General features: G+C 34.1%; 1 pseudogene; it reads right to left on the bottom strand.

Moving 5' to 3' along the window:
- Nucleotides 1-255: 255 nt before the first annotated feature.
- Nucleotides 256-4,526, bottom strand: LOC122725372 (annotated as a pseudogene).
- Between the last annotated feature and the right edge of the window lie 12,182 nt (nucleotides 4,527-16,708).

Genomic DNA, 16,708 nt, shown 5'->3' with positions numbered 1-16,708 from the left:
TTAACTATTATTATTCCCCAAACCAATAGAAACAATATACTGAATCATCATCAGTTCCACTGTGTGAATAATGGATCACAATAAATGAGTCCCTTTTGTGAAGAGCTTTCCTTGACTCCCTCTACAAAACATGATCTGGCCTGGATAAAAAGACAACAGGAATTTCTTGAAGGTCAATTGGTCCCAAAATGCTATGTATGTTTAATTATTCTACATGATCTATCTTCACTGGTTCCATTATTAGTTATGGTGTACTTAGCTTACTTTCTTCAATCCATCATACAGGACAAGCATGAAAGCTCCACTCATGCCTCTAAGAAACATTGGACCAGGCACCCTCAAAAACAGCTTTGCCACCTTCATCTTTAGCAATCTTCTTCCAGCAGCCAGTATCCCAGTGTACATGATAAGAGCTCCTTTACACCCAGACTGCTTAGTCATTAGCACTGTACTCAAAGGAAAGGAAGCTACAACTGCTATAGCAGTCACTGTGCAATCATCCAATTTATCACAATATGAGTATTCTTCAAATCTGGGAGCATATCTTTTGCTGTATCATAGATCCCAACGTAGGCTGCTCTGATAATGATACCCTGCACTGAGACATTGAAACCTTGATATAAGCCGCAAATTCCATCAGACTTGATGATTTTCACAAGGCAGTCTCCCAGGCCTTTAAATTCTCTTTCAGTGCCAGATTTCCCAACACCCAGCTTGTAAGTGGGTTCTCACAAAAGCCAAGGGGTAGACAAAGCAGAGAGAAGTGGCTCCAGCCAGCACCACCAGAGGCAAGATTTGCCAGCAAAATACCTCCAACAATTATGTGTGCTTGTCTATTCTTCCCAAAACACCTGCTTATATTTATCCTTAAAGGCAAAGTTAAGGTTGTGCGTGGGGACATATCTGATGACATTTGCTAAATTACCCTGCCAGAAGGAAAGCATCACTTGTTCCTTTGGAATTCGGTCAATACAAACCATTCTGCCTTCTTACTGCTGAGCTACAGCAATTTGTTTACTTGCATGTTACACCTGCAATAGTAGCTTGAATCTCTCGATGGGGGCCACCACAGTCTTGAAGATAGCAGTGGTGAGCCACCAGCCAGGAAGCCCTTGGCAAAGGAGACAGACTGTTCCAATCATGGTTATGGGATGGGGGAAGAGTGTTGGAGATGGAAAAAGACGCCAGTGAGAGAGGGCCAAAGCTGATTAAACTAGTTGCTCTCTGCATAGCCACTTACTACAGCTTGGACCAAAAGAGTTAATTCAATTCCTATGTAACAGCTCTTGGTTTGTTGTGAAGATACTTGACAAGCTTTTCTCTCTTCCTTTCTCTTCCACTAAATCTTCAGTTTTAAAGGAAAAGTTTTTTAACCATTTTCACAGAGCATAGCCTCCATTCTTGTCACTAACCCATTCACTCTTTTTCAGACAATGTTCCCTCTAAAATATGGATAGTCCCATAAAATATGGATTCTTCAGTTGAGATAACATTAGAAGTATCAACTTCCCCTCAAACACCAATTTGCATAATAGTCTAAAATAAAAACTATTTTTGACTGCCACCATGGTACTGTTCATTCACAGTTTAGCATTCTTGAAAACTCTATGTGTTTTAAAGGAATCTTTCCTTACTACATGTGCTGAATATATGGCTGATTTCTTTTTAAAACTCAAACGTAGTACTTTACATTTAACATTATTAAAATTCATAAAATTTTATTAAGTTGATCATTGTTCTTGACAAGATTATTTTGGAAACTTACTCACAAATATTCCTCTCAGTTTTACATTGACTGAATTTTTGATTAAGCTACTATTTATGATTCCATCCAAGTCATTGATAAAGGTATTTCATAGCCATAGAAAGAGATATCTCTTGGAAAACTCACAGTGGACCTGCCTCAAGATTGGGCCCATTGACTGCCACTCTTTGAAACCAGAAATTCAACTCTTTCCAAACCTGGCAACTACTTTATCATTTAGTCCACTTTCCCCTTTTAACACACAAGATATTAATAACAAGCCTTTATTATTTCAAACTGAAATTTTCTTTAATATTTATAGATTTGGGTAATTTCTTCTACAGAAAACAAGACAAAAGAACAAACACCTCTAAAATGAATAATAATTTTGGAAGGATTCATATTAGTTATTATTTCAATACTCAAAATATCAAATTAAATTCAACAAATATTTATTGAAGGTAATAAAGCACATTGCTAGGTTTACCAGGGAATCAAAATAAAAGGAAATTATCCTTGATCACAAGGGTCTTTCCTTCTTATATGTCCTCAGCAATACAGATCTTATCTTCTCAGCTTAATCTATTTATCTAATAATGAAGAAGCAATGCTTATATCTAACATAATATTAAAATAGTTATTTAAAATAAATTATTTCCCTTATAACCTTTTATCATACTTGTTTAGAAAATGGGATATATAATTTCACTTGCATAAGTAATTCCAGATGAAGAAACATATCTACCAATTCAACTATGAAACTCATTCTTAGAAAGTTGTCTGGGGCATTGCTAGGTTAGGTAATTTATCAAAGTTTGAAAGACACTGTCAGAAGCCAGAATTGAATCCAGATCTTCCTGATATTGAGGCTGGCTACCTCTCTCCAGTATGTCATGATAATCTAAACATTAATAAAAAAAAAGACACTATTTTCAATTACTATTGTTTTTCTTATTCAACTAAAAAAAAATGAACCAGGTTGTCACAATACCTTTCTATTACCCAATGAATTTTGAGTTATTTTATATTTAGTCTAGCTTAAAATATAAGTTCAAATTATTTCTTATTTCAATTTTTGTTTTCAGCACTATTAATAGAGTTGCATTTGATTTTACAATTATTTTCTTCCTTTTGTAATCTTATTTCACATGAAATAACATAACCATTCACTTTTGGAGGGAACAATGACTTAAATTAATGACAAATCATGATGTACACAAGTAGGATTTGTTGCTAAGCAACAGATATCTATTATCAGGGGAATCATATTACATCTTATTGAACACTGACATACTCAGCAAATAGTCTCTGAGGAAAGGGATCAGTCAGAACTCTGTCACAAACCTCCCACTACAGATGGTCACAGGAATTCATCTAGGTTTTCTCACTTAATAGCTTGTAGTCCCTGTCTTTCCAAAAACATGCATTTCAATTTTATCGACTATGAATCACTGTAGTGCTTTAAAAGATTAAATATTATGAATCTTACAGACCAGTAATTTAAAAATAAAATATTCCATTTGCAGGTGCTGTCTGTCAAGTGTCTAACATTTAGTTAATCTTATACTGTCTTCAAAGATGTTCCCTGGGAAAATGAAGCCTGAAATTGTGGTAGACATCCTAAGCAATACTTTGAAGGGTCTCCAGAGCTTTTCTCCAAGTTCCCCCTAGATCTCAAATGAAAATCTATGCTCACATGTAGGTACATCCAAATATGCCTAAATATAATTAATGATAAAGTGGAGCAGAAGGGTTTTTACCAATAAGAATTCAGTTAAATAGGCAAGTTGATATTCAGTGAATGAACTTTTCTATCAAAGAATCAATATAATCTATGTAATAATTTAAGCATTAAATTGGTTTAAAAATGCAAATCTAATCTAAAACAAATGTTTCCAAGAGTATGTAAGGCATACAGTGAGGATGGCTATCAGGGCTGTGCAGAAATACCTTGAACCAGCTATTGGGATCTACTTGCTCTACTTTCTGTGTGAGGTAGGTGCTATTATTGTCCCATTTTACAGATGACTAAACAGAGCCTGAAAGAGGCTATATTATTACCCAGTATTATAAAGCTAGTAAGAATCTGTAGTAAAATTTGACTTCAGGTCTTCCTGACCCAATACCAACATTTTATGTACTGCAACATTTAGCTGGCTCAGGCTTGTATGACCTTGGGAAAGATATTTCTGATATCTCAGCCTCACTTTTTCCTCTATTAAATGAGTTGGTTGAAAATAGATAACTCCTAAGGTCAGTTTCACCTCTAAATACTATGATGCTGTAAAGTTTTCAAATTGTATGATGATAGTAGAGAAGACAAGTAACAGCACTATTTGTTAAATGGTACACCTCAAAATTTTTTAAAAATGTATAACAATTTGCCCTTATTATTTTAGTTGATTGTTACTTTCCAAACAAAAGAAATATCTCTATTCATGTGTCTGATTTGCAACTGCTCCTGTCCTTTTCATTTATGGCCTTTTTCAAAGAGTTTATAATTCTTCCCTTGGGAAATCTAAATCACCAAATTGGACATAGGGAGGGAAAATTATCCCTAATTCTACCCTGTTAAACTTGATCAGTTAAGAGCTAATGGTTTTCTCACATGTCATAAGCAATGAATTTCTCATTTATATATAATTACTACTAAATATTAAGATGTCAAAAATAATTGCCTAAATATATAACAAATAGATAAAAATTTATATGTCTAAATGAGTTGATGTTGGTCTACCTGACCATCATCAATGCTCTTTACAATCTAAACATAATTTCCCATATATGAAAAATACATATTTTTGAAGTTTACTCTTACTGTATTTTTATAAATGTTGCTATACCTAATAACTCAGTTACTAATACTAATGATTTTCTCCACAATCTCAGATATTATATACATTATCTAAATATATCTCTTCCCAACATCCTTTAACCTATTTTTTCATGAGCACTTAATAAGTCCTTACTACATGTAAACCACTGATCTGGACAATGAATGACATACGTATATGTAAGCTTGACCAACACATCAACCAAGTCAAAATTATGCACAATAATCCACACTTACATTTCCCTAGGCATGGATATTTTATCATTTCTTTGGAAACAAGCTTGGTCATTATAATTAAACAGTGATTAGGTTTTGCTCTCATGTTTTATTGTTGTTGCTGTTATTGTTCTTTCCATTTACATTGTTACAGTGATTGTGCTGTAACATATTTTTTACTTGCTCATTCTCTAACATACATTCTTGCTCCTTGAAAATTCTCAATTAACTAAACCTTTTTTACCCCAGGTATCAATTTCTACTATATTAGAATGAGGCTAAACCAGAAGAAAGCTTGATAACCTGATGCAGTGGCAATTATGAATCTCTCTATGTCTCTTTCTGTCTGGCTCCTCATTTCAATTTCTTTCTGTTTCTCTGTGTCTGTCTCTCTATGTATCTATTTCTCCCTCCTTCTTTCTCTTTCCACCTCCATTTTTCTCTCATAGCTCATGTTTTGGGGTCACACATTGTTAATATTACTTCCATATCTTTTGTGGTTTATATTTTACTAACCACTTTCAAATATTTTAGATACATTATATTCTTTGAACTATATACTTCCTCCAAAGTAAATGTGATTATACCTATTATAAAAATGAGAAGCCTAAGACTCAAAGTGATTATGTGATCAGCCCAAGGTCATAACAATTATTGGCAGGGTGAAAATTTGAATGAAAGCCTTCTGACTATAGTTCCAGTAATCTTTCAGTAGAAATTGTTGTATGCCACTACTGGAGTATTCCTGGCCTCAGTTTTTCTGATCCAGTAAAGAACACTTCCTTCCCTAAGAATCTGATGAACTAGCCAATTTTCTATCTTAATTGTCTTTCCCTTACAGGTTTATGAAGCACATTTGATTGTGGATGACTACGTTTATAACTCATTTCAACATGCTACTCCAAATCTGGTTTCCTTCAAGGGTGCTCTGTTGTAATAAGGAGGAATGAGGTTAAATTCTGCAGCAAATACATCCCAACTAAAGTAAATTTCTTTCCTTTTCCTGATCTTGGACTTCCTTTTTGTTTATTTTAATGAGTCATTTTAATAACCAAACACTAAAGTAAATTAGCTCAGAATCTCGTGGCTGTCATGACAACGATGGAACTGTCCCGGCTGATTTCTAGTCTGATTAAGCCCTTGACCATACCTTAAATCTTCATTTGGAACTGGAATTAAAACAACTCTGAGACTTAGCAGAGGCTCACAGGTTTAGGTTCTAAAAGAAATTAGACTGATTTAAAAGAAATTGAACTTTGGATAGGAGTATTTAAAATATAAATTGCAAATGACCCATGGGTGAGGCATATGGTTTACAGGAATATGGGAGGAAAATGGTCTATAAAAATATGGACATTTGGGGCAGTTAGGTAGAACAGGGGATAAAGCACTGGCCTTGGATTCAGGAGGACTTGAATTCAAATCCATCTTTACACACAATACTTACTATCTGTATGACCCTGAGCAAGTCACTTAACCCTTGTTAGCCAGCAAAAACATATGGACATTTGTGAGGCCTTCACACATTCCAGGCTACTGAAAGAATAAAGTCATTCAATTAACTTTAAATCTCCGTTAAGATTTTTAAAGTACATGCACAAATAATATGCTGGCTTCCATGGACATGAAGGTAGAAGCAAGCCATACATCCCATTAGGTCAAGTATGTTCTATTGGGGAATAGGATATGTGAACATTCATAAAACTATAGCTAAGCATCCTTTGGAATTATCTTGGATCATTGGAAAGACTACAATAGGTGCCAATACTTTCTGTCCTCTTTTCTCAAATCCTTTCTATCTAGCTTCTGACCATACCATTACATTAAAATTGCTCTCCACTATTACTAATGACCTCTTAGTTGACAGATCAAATGACTTTTTCTCAATTCCTTTTCTTGAATTCTCTGAAACCTTGACCATACCTTAAATCTTCATTTGGAACTGGAATTAAAACAACTCTGCTGAGACTTAGCAGAGGCCTCACAGGTTTAGGTTCTAAAAGAAATTAGACTGATCATCTGTTCTCTCTATGCTTTCAGGACACATTCTCCCCTATTGTTCTACCTACTGATCACTTCTATGTTTCATCTTCTGAATTATCTCACAGATTCTGACCTCTAACCATAGATGTTGCCTCATATTCTTTCTTGGACCCCTCTCTCTTCTCCCTCTACATAGGACTATGTCTGGGGTTTAGGGCTTCCTGGCTCCAGGGCTGGTGCATTTGTCCGCTGAGTCAGCTAGCTGTCCCATTATGACATCTTTAAAATAAAGTTAAGGTGTAAGAGAAATGCACTACAAGAAAGGGAAAGGGAAAGGTTGTGATTTGGCAAAGTAAGCTCACATAAAAGAAACAATAAAAATCTTATGGAATAGAGAGGAAGATGGGGAAGGAGTAGGGGAGGATGAGTGAGCATTACTCTCATCAAAATTGGATAAAAGAGGGAATAATATACACACTCAAGTGGTATAGCAAAATATCTTGCCTGAGGGAAAGTGGGAGGGGAAGGAAGCATAAGGGGGGGAGAGGCAAAGGAAGGGAGGGCAGATTGGGGAAGGGGGCGGTAAAAGCAAAATATTTTGAGGAGGGATAGGGTGAAAATGATAGAAAATGAGTAGTAAATATCAAGGGAGAGAATAGGATGGAGGGTAATTACAGTTATCAAAAATAAATGTGAAAGAAATGATGAGTGGCATGCTATCAGAAGGACATATGAAAAATGAGAACCATACACAGAGAAAGAACTGATGGTATCTGAGTACATATTGAAATATAATATTTTGTTAGTTCCTCTTTCTAAATTTATTTTGTCTGTTTCCTTTCACAACTGGACTAATATGAAGATGTTTTGCATGACTGCACATGCATCACTTATATTGAATGCTGATTCCGAGGGAGGGGTGAGGAAGGAGGGAGGAAGAAAATTTGGAACACAAGGTTTTTTTAAAAATCAGTGTGAAAAAATTGGGGATTTTTTACATGTAAATTGGAGAAAATTCTAATTAAATTAATTAATTAAAAAGAGTTGATTTGGAAAAAAAGTGTTGAGTTTCAAAATGTCTCTAGTCACATATGTCTACAAAGGTCAGTTGTTTTGGAATAAACAAATCTATCATATTAGATGGATCAATCAAATGATACTTTATTTCCCCAAAATAAAAGCATACTCCAAAAAAGCTTGATATTAATTGTTGGGAAACACTATAATTCCACAATCTAAATTCACACTAATAGATCCATTCTTTACCTCTTCCTCTTCTGCATCCTGTCTTCCTCATGCCAATGTATATCCAATATCCTTCCTCCTTTCTCTTCTTGCACAACTTCTACCAAAGTTCAGAATTTGTTTTCCTGGTTGCTCCCTGTGGCCCCCAGATTAAAATGCAAAATAATAACATCATCATGACATTGAGACAATAAACAATTTATTTAAATTTTTTTCCATAAAAGTATTTTATTATTTTCCAGGTACATGAAGAGATAGTTTTCAACATTTGTTTTTATAAGATTTCTAGATTCAAATTTCCCCCCCTCCATCAACTCCATCCCCCCTTCCCAAGACAGCAAGTAATCTGATATAGGTTATATATTTACATTCCCATATTTCTATTTTAGTCATGATGTGAAAGAAGAATCAGAGCAAAAAGGGAAAACCTCAAAAAATAAAAACAACAACAAAAACAATAGAAATAGTATGGTGCAATCTGAATATAGATTCCACAGTTCTTTATTTTCTGGATTTGGAGAGCATTTTCCAGCATGAGTCCTTTGGATCTATCTTGGACCATTGGATTGCTGAGAAGAATCAAGTCTATCACAGTTGATCAACATATTCTCCTGGTTCTGCTCATTTCACTCAGCATCAGCTCATGTAAGTCCTTCCAGTTTTTTTAAAAATCTGCCTGCAAATCATTTCTAACAGCGCAATAGTATTCCATTACATTCATATACCAAAACTTTTTTATTAGTTCCCTAGATATTCTTGACATTTTGCTTCTCCAGATGAATTTTGTTATTATTTTTTCTAACTCTATAAAATAATTTGAGGTAGTCTGATTGGTATGACACTGAATAAGTAAATTAATTTAGGTAGAATCATCATTTTTATTATATTAGCTCAGCCTATCCATGAGCATTTGATATCTTTCCAATTATTTAGATCTGAATTGATTTGTGTTTAAAGTGTTTTATAATTGTGTTCATAGAGTTCCTGGGTTTTTCTTCGCAAGTATACTATCTAGTATTCAACATTGTCTACAGTTACTTTATATGGAATTTCTCTTTCAATCTCTTACTGCTGGAATTTGTTGGTCATGTTTAGAAATGCTGATGATTTATGTAGATTTATTTTATATCCTGCTACTTTGCTAAAGTTGTTAATTTTTTCATGTAATTTTTTAGTTGATTCTCTAGGATTCTCTAAGTATAACATCATATCATCTGCAAAGAGTTACAGTTTTATTTCCTCCTTTCCTAATCCAATTCCTTTAACTCCTTTTTCTACTCTGATTGCTAAAGCTAACAGTATTAGTGAAACATTAAATAATAGAGGTGATAATGGGCATCCCTGTTTCATCCCAGATTTTATTGGGAATGCCTCTAACTTATCCCCATTACATATAATGCTTGCTGATGCTTTTATTGATGCTTATTATTTTAAAGAAAGTTCCACCTATTCCTAAGCTCTCTAGTGTTTGCTGTAATCTCTTTGCTAATATCTTATATAAAATTTTTGCATCAATATTCATTAGGGAAATTTGTCTATAATTTTCTTTCTCTGTTTTGACTCTGCTTGGTTTTGGTATCAATATCATATTTGTGTTTATTTATTTATTTTATTTTGCAGGGCAATGAGGGTTAAGTGACTTGCCCAAGGTTACACAGGTAGTAAGTATAAAGTATTTGAGGCTGGATTGGAACTCAGGTCTTCCTGACTTCAGGGCCGGTACTCTATCCACTGCACCACCTAGCTGCCCCCAATACCATATTTGTGATATAAAAGGAATTTGGTAGCACTCCTTCACCTATTTTTTCAAATAATTTGTATAATATTGGAATTAATTGTTCTTTAATTGTTTGGTAAAATTCACCTGTGAACTCATCTGGCCCTGGGGATTTTTTCTTAGGGAGTTCGTTAATGGCTTGTTCAATTTCTTTTTTTTAATATGGGCTTATTAAGGATTTTATTTCCTCTTCAGTTAACCTGGGCAGTTTGCATTTTTATAAATATTTATCCATTTCATTTAGATTCTGAAATTTATTGGCATACAGCTAGGCAAAAGAATTCCTAATTATTGCTTTAATTTCCATTTCAATTTTGGTTAAATCACTCCTTTCATTTTTGATACTAGTAATTTGTTTTTTCTTTTTTTTTAAATCAGATTCACCAATGTTTAATTTTTTCATAAAACTAGCTCTTAGTTTTACTGATTAATTGTATAGTTTTCTTACTTTCAATCTTATTTCTCCTTTAATTTTCTGGATTTCTAATTTAATGTTTAATGGGGATTTTTCATTTGTTCTTTTTCTAGTTTTTAAGTTGCATGCCCAATTCATTGATCTCCTCTTTCATTTTTTTTTTTTTTGATGTAAGCATTTAGAGCTATAAAATTTCCCCTAAGCACTGATTTGGCTGCATCTTGGATGAAGTTAGTGATTGTATCTATGATTTGTTGTTTGTCCCACTCATTCTTTAGAATGAAATTATTTAGTATTCACTTCTGTTTTATGGCAGAGTTCATCCCATTCACATTCATAATTATTATTACTATCTATTTCCCTCCATTCTGTTTACCCGCTTTGTACTTTTTTCCCCTTCTTTCACTCTATTCCTCCTCACCAATGTTTTGCTTCTTATCCCTTCCTCCCCCAATATGCCCTCCCTTTTATCAGTCCCCCTCCCTTTTCTTTACCCATGTCTCCCCTGCTTCTGCCCTCCCTTCTATTTTTGCCTCCCTTTCCCCCTTAACTTTTTGCTTTCCTAAAGAGTAAGCTAAATTTCTTCATTCAAATGAACATATATATTATTCCTTCTTTGAAGTAAATCCGATGAGAGTAAGTTTGAAACCATGCTCACCCCCTCCCTTCTTTCCCTCTATTGTAATTGGTTTTTTGCATCTCTTCATATGATGTAATTGACCCCATTTCACCTGCCTTTTCCTCTTTTCCTCATAAACTCCTTTTTTCTCCCTTTAATTTTCTTTATTTGATAACATCAAAGACAATTTATACCCTCTATGTTTACTTTGTCTGTCCACATAGAGATACAGTTCTCAAGATTTATAAGTATTATCTTCCCATGTAGGGATGTACGCAATTTAACCATATGGAATAACTCCCCCACCCCCCCCCCCAAACACCCATTTAACTTTTTTAACTTATCTTGAGTCTTGTATGTTAAGATCAAATTTTCTATTCAGTTCTGGTCCTTTTCATCAGGAAACTTTGAAAAGCCCCTAATATCATTGAATTTCCATCTTTTCCCCTGAAAGAGAATGCAGGTTTTGCTGGATAGTTCATCCTTGGTTGCAATCCAAGCTCCTTTGCCTTCCAGAATATCATATTCCAAGCCTTGTGGTCCTTTAATGTTGAAGCTGCCAGGTCCTGAGCAATCCTGACTGTGGCTCCATGATATTTAAATTGCTTCTTTTTGGCTGCTTGGAGTATTTTCTCCTTCATCTGATAATTCAGGAATTTGGCTACAACATTCCTTGGAGTTTTCTTTTTTGGGATCTCTTTCAGGAATTGATCGGTGGATTCTTTCAATGATGATTTTATCCTCTGATTCAATAATATTAGGACAGTTCTTCTTGATAATTTCCTGGAATATGGTACCCAGGCTCTTATTCTGAACACGACTTTCAGGTAATCCAATAATTCTCAATGTGCCTCTCCTGGATTTTTTTTTTTTTCAGGTCAGTTGTCTTTCTAATGAGGTATTTCACATTTTCTTCTACTTTTTCATTCTGTTGATTCTGTTTGATTGATTCCTGGTGTCTCATGGAGTCATTAGCTCCAATCTGTCCAATTTGAATCTTTTTTTTAAATTAATAAAGTATTTTATTTTTTCCCATTACATGTAAAGATACTTCTCAACTTTTGTTTATACAGGTTTTCCAATTTCAGATTTTTCTCCCTCCCTCCCCTCCCTCTCCCATCCCCTAGACAGCAGGTAATCTGATATAGGTTTTATACACACACACACACACACACACACACACAATAACATTAATCCTATTTCTGCACTAGTCATGTTATAAGAAAAAAATCAGAGCAATGATGAAAAACCTAAAAATAGAAAAAAAACAACAGCACCAAAAACAAAAGAAATAGTATGGTTCATCCAGAATCTATACTCCACAGTTCTTTTTTTTTTTTTTCTTGGATTTGGAGATCCTCTTCTATCATGAGTTCCCTGGAACTCTTCTGTACCATTGCATTGGTGAGAAAAATATAGTCCATCACAGTAGATCAACACTCAATGTTGATGATACTTTGTACAATGTTCTTCTGGTTCTGCTCATCTCACTCATCATCAGCTCACGCAAGACCCTCCAGGATTCTCTGAACTCCTCCTGCTCATCGTTTCTTACCACACAATAGTATTCCATTGTATTCATGTACCACAACTTGTCCAGCCATTCTGCAATTTATGGGCATCCCTTCGACTTCCAATTCCTTGCCACCACATAAAGAGCAGCTATAAATATTTTTGTACATGTGGGTCCCTTTACCCTTTCCATGATTTCTTTGGGCAAAAGACCAAAAAGTGGTATTGCTGGGTCAAAGGGTATGCACAGCTTTATTGCCCTTTGGGCATAATTCCAAATTATTCTCCAGAATGGTAGGATCAGTTCACAGCTCCATCAAGAATGCATTAGTGTTCCAATTTTCCCACAGATTCTCCAACATTTATTATTTTGCTTTTTTGTCATTTTAGCCAATGTGATAGGGGTCCGGTGGTACCTCAGACTTGTTTTAATTTGCATCTCTCTAATCATTAGGGATTTAGAGCATTTTTTCATATGGGAAGAGATAGCTTTGGTTTCTCCATCAGAAAACTGCCTGTTCATATCCTTTGACCATTTCTCAATTGGGGAATGACTTGAATTCTTATAAATTTGATTTAGATCCCTATATATTTTAGAAATGAGGCCTTTATCAGAAGTACTGGCCACAAAAATTGTTTCCCAGCTTTCTGCTTCCCTTCTAATTTTGGATGCATTGCTTCTGTTTGTACAATTTTTTTTTAATTTAATGTAATCAATATCATCCATTTTACATTTTATAATATACTCTATCTCTTGTTTGGTCATAAAATGTTTTCCTTTCCAAAGATCTGATAGGTAGACTATTCCTTTCTCTACTAATTTACCTATGGTATCACCTCTTATGTCTAAATCATGTATCCATTTTGACCTTATTTTAGTATAAGGTGTAAGATGTTGTTCTATGCCTAATTTCTGCCACACTATCTTCCAGTTTTCCCAGCAGTTTTTGTCAAATACTGAGTTCCTATCCCAGAAGCTGGAGTCTTTGGGTTTATCAAACACTACAAGTGTCATTTACTACTGTGTTTCCTGTGCCTAGCCTATTCCATTGATCTACCACTCTATTTTTTAGCCAGTACTAGATAGTTTTGATGATTGCTGTTTTATAATAAAGCCCAGGTTTGGTACCACTAACCCACCTTCCTGTGATTTTTTTTTTCATTATTTCCCTGGATATTCTTGATTTTTTTGTTTTTAGAGATTAATTTTATTATTATTTTTTTCTAGCTCTATAAAATAATTTTTAGGTAGTCTGACTGGTATGGCACTGAATAAGTAAATTAATTTAGGTAGTGTTGTCATTTTTATTATATTAGCTCTGCCTATCCATGAGCAATTGATATCTTTCCAATTATTTAGATCTGATTTGACTTGTGTGAAGAGTGTTTGGTAGTTGTGTTCATAGAGTTCCTGGGTTTGTCTTGGCAAGTAGACTCCCAAGTATTTTATATTACCTACCGTTACTTTAAATGGAATTTGTCTTTCTATCTCTTGCTGCTGGACTTTGTTGGTCATGTATAGAAATGCTGATAATTCATGTGGATTTATTTTATATCCTGGTACTTTGCTAAATTTGTTAATTGTTTCAAGTAATTTTTGAGTTGATTCTCTAGGATTCTTTAAGTATACCATCATATCATCTGCAAAGAGTGATAGTTTTGTTTCCTCCTTGCCTGTTCTAATTCCTTTAATTCCTTTCTCTTCTCTGATTGCTAAAGCTAACATTTCTAGGACAATATTAAATAATAGGGGTGATAATGGACAACCTTGTTTCACCCTTGATCTTATTGGGAAGGCCTTTAATTTATCTCCATTGCATATAATACTTGCTGATGGCTTTAAGTAGATACTATTTATTATTTTAAGGAAAGCTCCACCTATTCGTAAACTCTGTAGTGTTTTTATTAGGAATGGGTGTTGTATTTTCTCAAAAGCTTTCTCTGCATCTATTGAGATATTCATATGATTTTGGTTGGTTTTCTTATTGATGTGGTTGATTATGTTAATAGTTTCCTAATGTTGAAACCAGCCCTGCATTCCTAGTATAAATCCCATCTGGTCATAGTGTATTATCCTGGTGATCACTTGCTATAATCTCCTTGCTAATATCTTATTTAAGATTTTAGCATCAATATTCATTAGGGAAATTGGTCTATAATTTTCTTTCTCTGTTTTTCCTTTGCCTGGCTTTGGTATCACCACCATATTTCTGTCATAAAACGAATTTGGTAGAATTCCTTCTTCACCTATTTTTCCAAATAATTTGTATAATTTTGGAATTAATTGTTCTTTAAATGTTTGGTAAAATTCACCTGTAAACCCATCTGGCCCTGGGGATTTTTTCTTAGGGAGTTTATTAATGGCTTGTTCAATTTCTTTTTCTAATATTGGTTTATTTAAAGATTTTATTTCCTCTTCAGTTAACCTGGGCAGTTTGTATTTTTGTAAATATTCATTCATTTCATTTAGATTGTCAAATTTATTGGCATGCAGTTGGGCAAAATAATTCCTAATTATTGATTTAATTTCCACTTCATTGGTGGTAACATCACCCTTTTCATTTTTGATACTGGTAATTTGGTTTTCTTCTTTCTTTTTTTTAAATCAAATTAACCAATATTTTATCTATTTTATTGTTTTTTTCAAAAAACCAGCTCTTAGTTTTATTGATTAATTCTATAGTTTTTTTGCTTTCAATCTTATTAATTTCTCCTTTAATTTTCAGGATCTCTAGTTTAGTATCTAATTGGGGATTTCTAATTTGTTCTTTTTCTAGCTTTTTAAGTTGCATGCCCAATTCATTAATCTCCTCTTTCCCTTTTTTATTCATATAAGCATTTTGAGCTATAAATTTTCCCCTAAGCACTGCTTTGGCTGCATCCCATAGATTTTGCTATGTTGTATCATTATTGTCATTCTCTTGGATATAGTTATTGATTGTTTCTATGATTTGTTGTTTGGCCCATTCATTCTTTAGAATGATTATTTAGTTTCCAATTGATTTTCATTCTACTTTTCCCTGGCTCTTTCTTAAATGTAATTTTTATTGTATCATGATCTGAGAAGGATGCATTTACTATTTCTGCCTTTCTACATTTGACTATGATGTTTTTGTGCCCTAATACATGGTCCATTTTTGAAAATGGGCCATGTACTGCTGAGAAAAAGGTATATTCCTTTCTATCCCCATTCAATTTTCTCCAGACATCTATCATGTCTAACTTTTCTAGTAATCTATTCACTTCTTTCACTTCTTTCTTATTTATTTTTTGGCTAGATTTATCTTATTCTGAGTGGGGGAGATTCATATCCCCCACTAGTATAGTATTACTGTCTAATTCCTCACCAATGTTTTACTTCTTACCCCTGCCTTCCCTAATCTGCCCTCCCTTTTATAAGTACCCCTACCTTTTCTTTACCCTTTTCTCCATTGCTTTTGCCCTCCCTTCTATCAGTCCCCCTTTTCCCCTTACCCTTTTACTTTCCTAAAGAATGAGCTGTTTCTTTATCCAAATGAATTTATATGTTAGTCCCTCTATGAATCAAATCTAGTTGAGTAGGGTTGAAACAATGTTCACCCCTCCCTTCTTTCCTTCTATTGTAATATGTTTTTTTCACCTCTTCCTATGATGTAATTCACCCCATTCCACCTCCCCTTTCCTTTTCTCCCCATAAACTCCCTTTTTAACCCCTTAATTTTCTTGACATAATCACATCAAAGACAATTTATATTTATACTCTCTGTATATAATCCTTCTGTCTGCCCAATACATATACAATTCTCAAGAGCTATACATATTTTCTTCCCATGTAGGGATGTAAAGAGTTTAACCTTATTGAGTAAAAGTTTTCCCCTTGTTTACCTTTTTAAACTTCTCTTGAGTCTTGTATGTTAAGATCAAATTTTCTATTTAGTTCTGGTCTTTTCATCAGGAAACCTTGGGGTTTCACTCTCCAATATCATGGAATGTCCATCTTTTCCCCTGAAATAGATTGATGAGTTTTTCTGTGTAATAGATTTTTAGCTGCAATCCAAGCTCCTTTGCCTTCCAGAATATCATATTCAAAACCTTGCAATCCTTTAATGTTGAAGCTGTCAGGTCCTGAGCAATCCTGACTGTGGATCCATGATACTTAAGTTGCTTCTTTCTGGTTGCTTGGAGTATTTTCTCTTTCACCTCATAATTCTGGAATTTGGCTGCCATATTCCTTGGAATTTTCCTTTTGGGGTCTCTTTCAGGAGGTGATTGGTGGATGCTTTCAATGACAGTTTTTTCCTCTGATCTTATAATATTAGGGCAGTTCTCCTTAATAATTTCCTGGAATATTGTGTCTAGACTCTTTTTCTGATTATGACTTTCAG

Source organism: Dromiciops gliroides, chromosome 4 (assembly GCF_019393635.1).
Source record: "Dromiciops gliroides isolate mDroGli1 chromosome 4, mDroGli1.pri, whole genome shotgun sequence".
NCBI lineage: Eukaryota > Metazoa > Chordata > Mammalia > Microbiotheria > Microbiotheriidae > Dromiciops > Dromiciops gliroides.
Note: the sequence above shows the minus strand (reverse complement) of the source record. Positions and strands in the feature narration are given on the sequence as shown.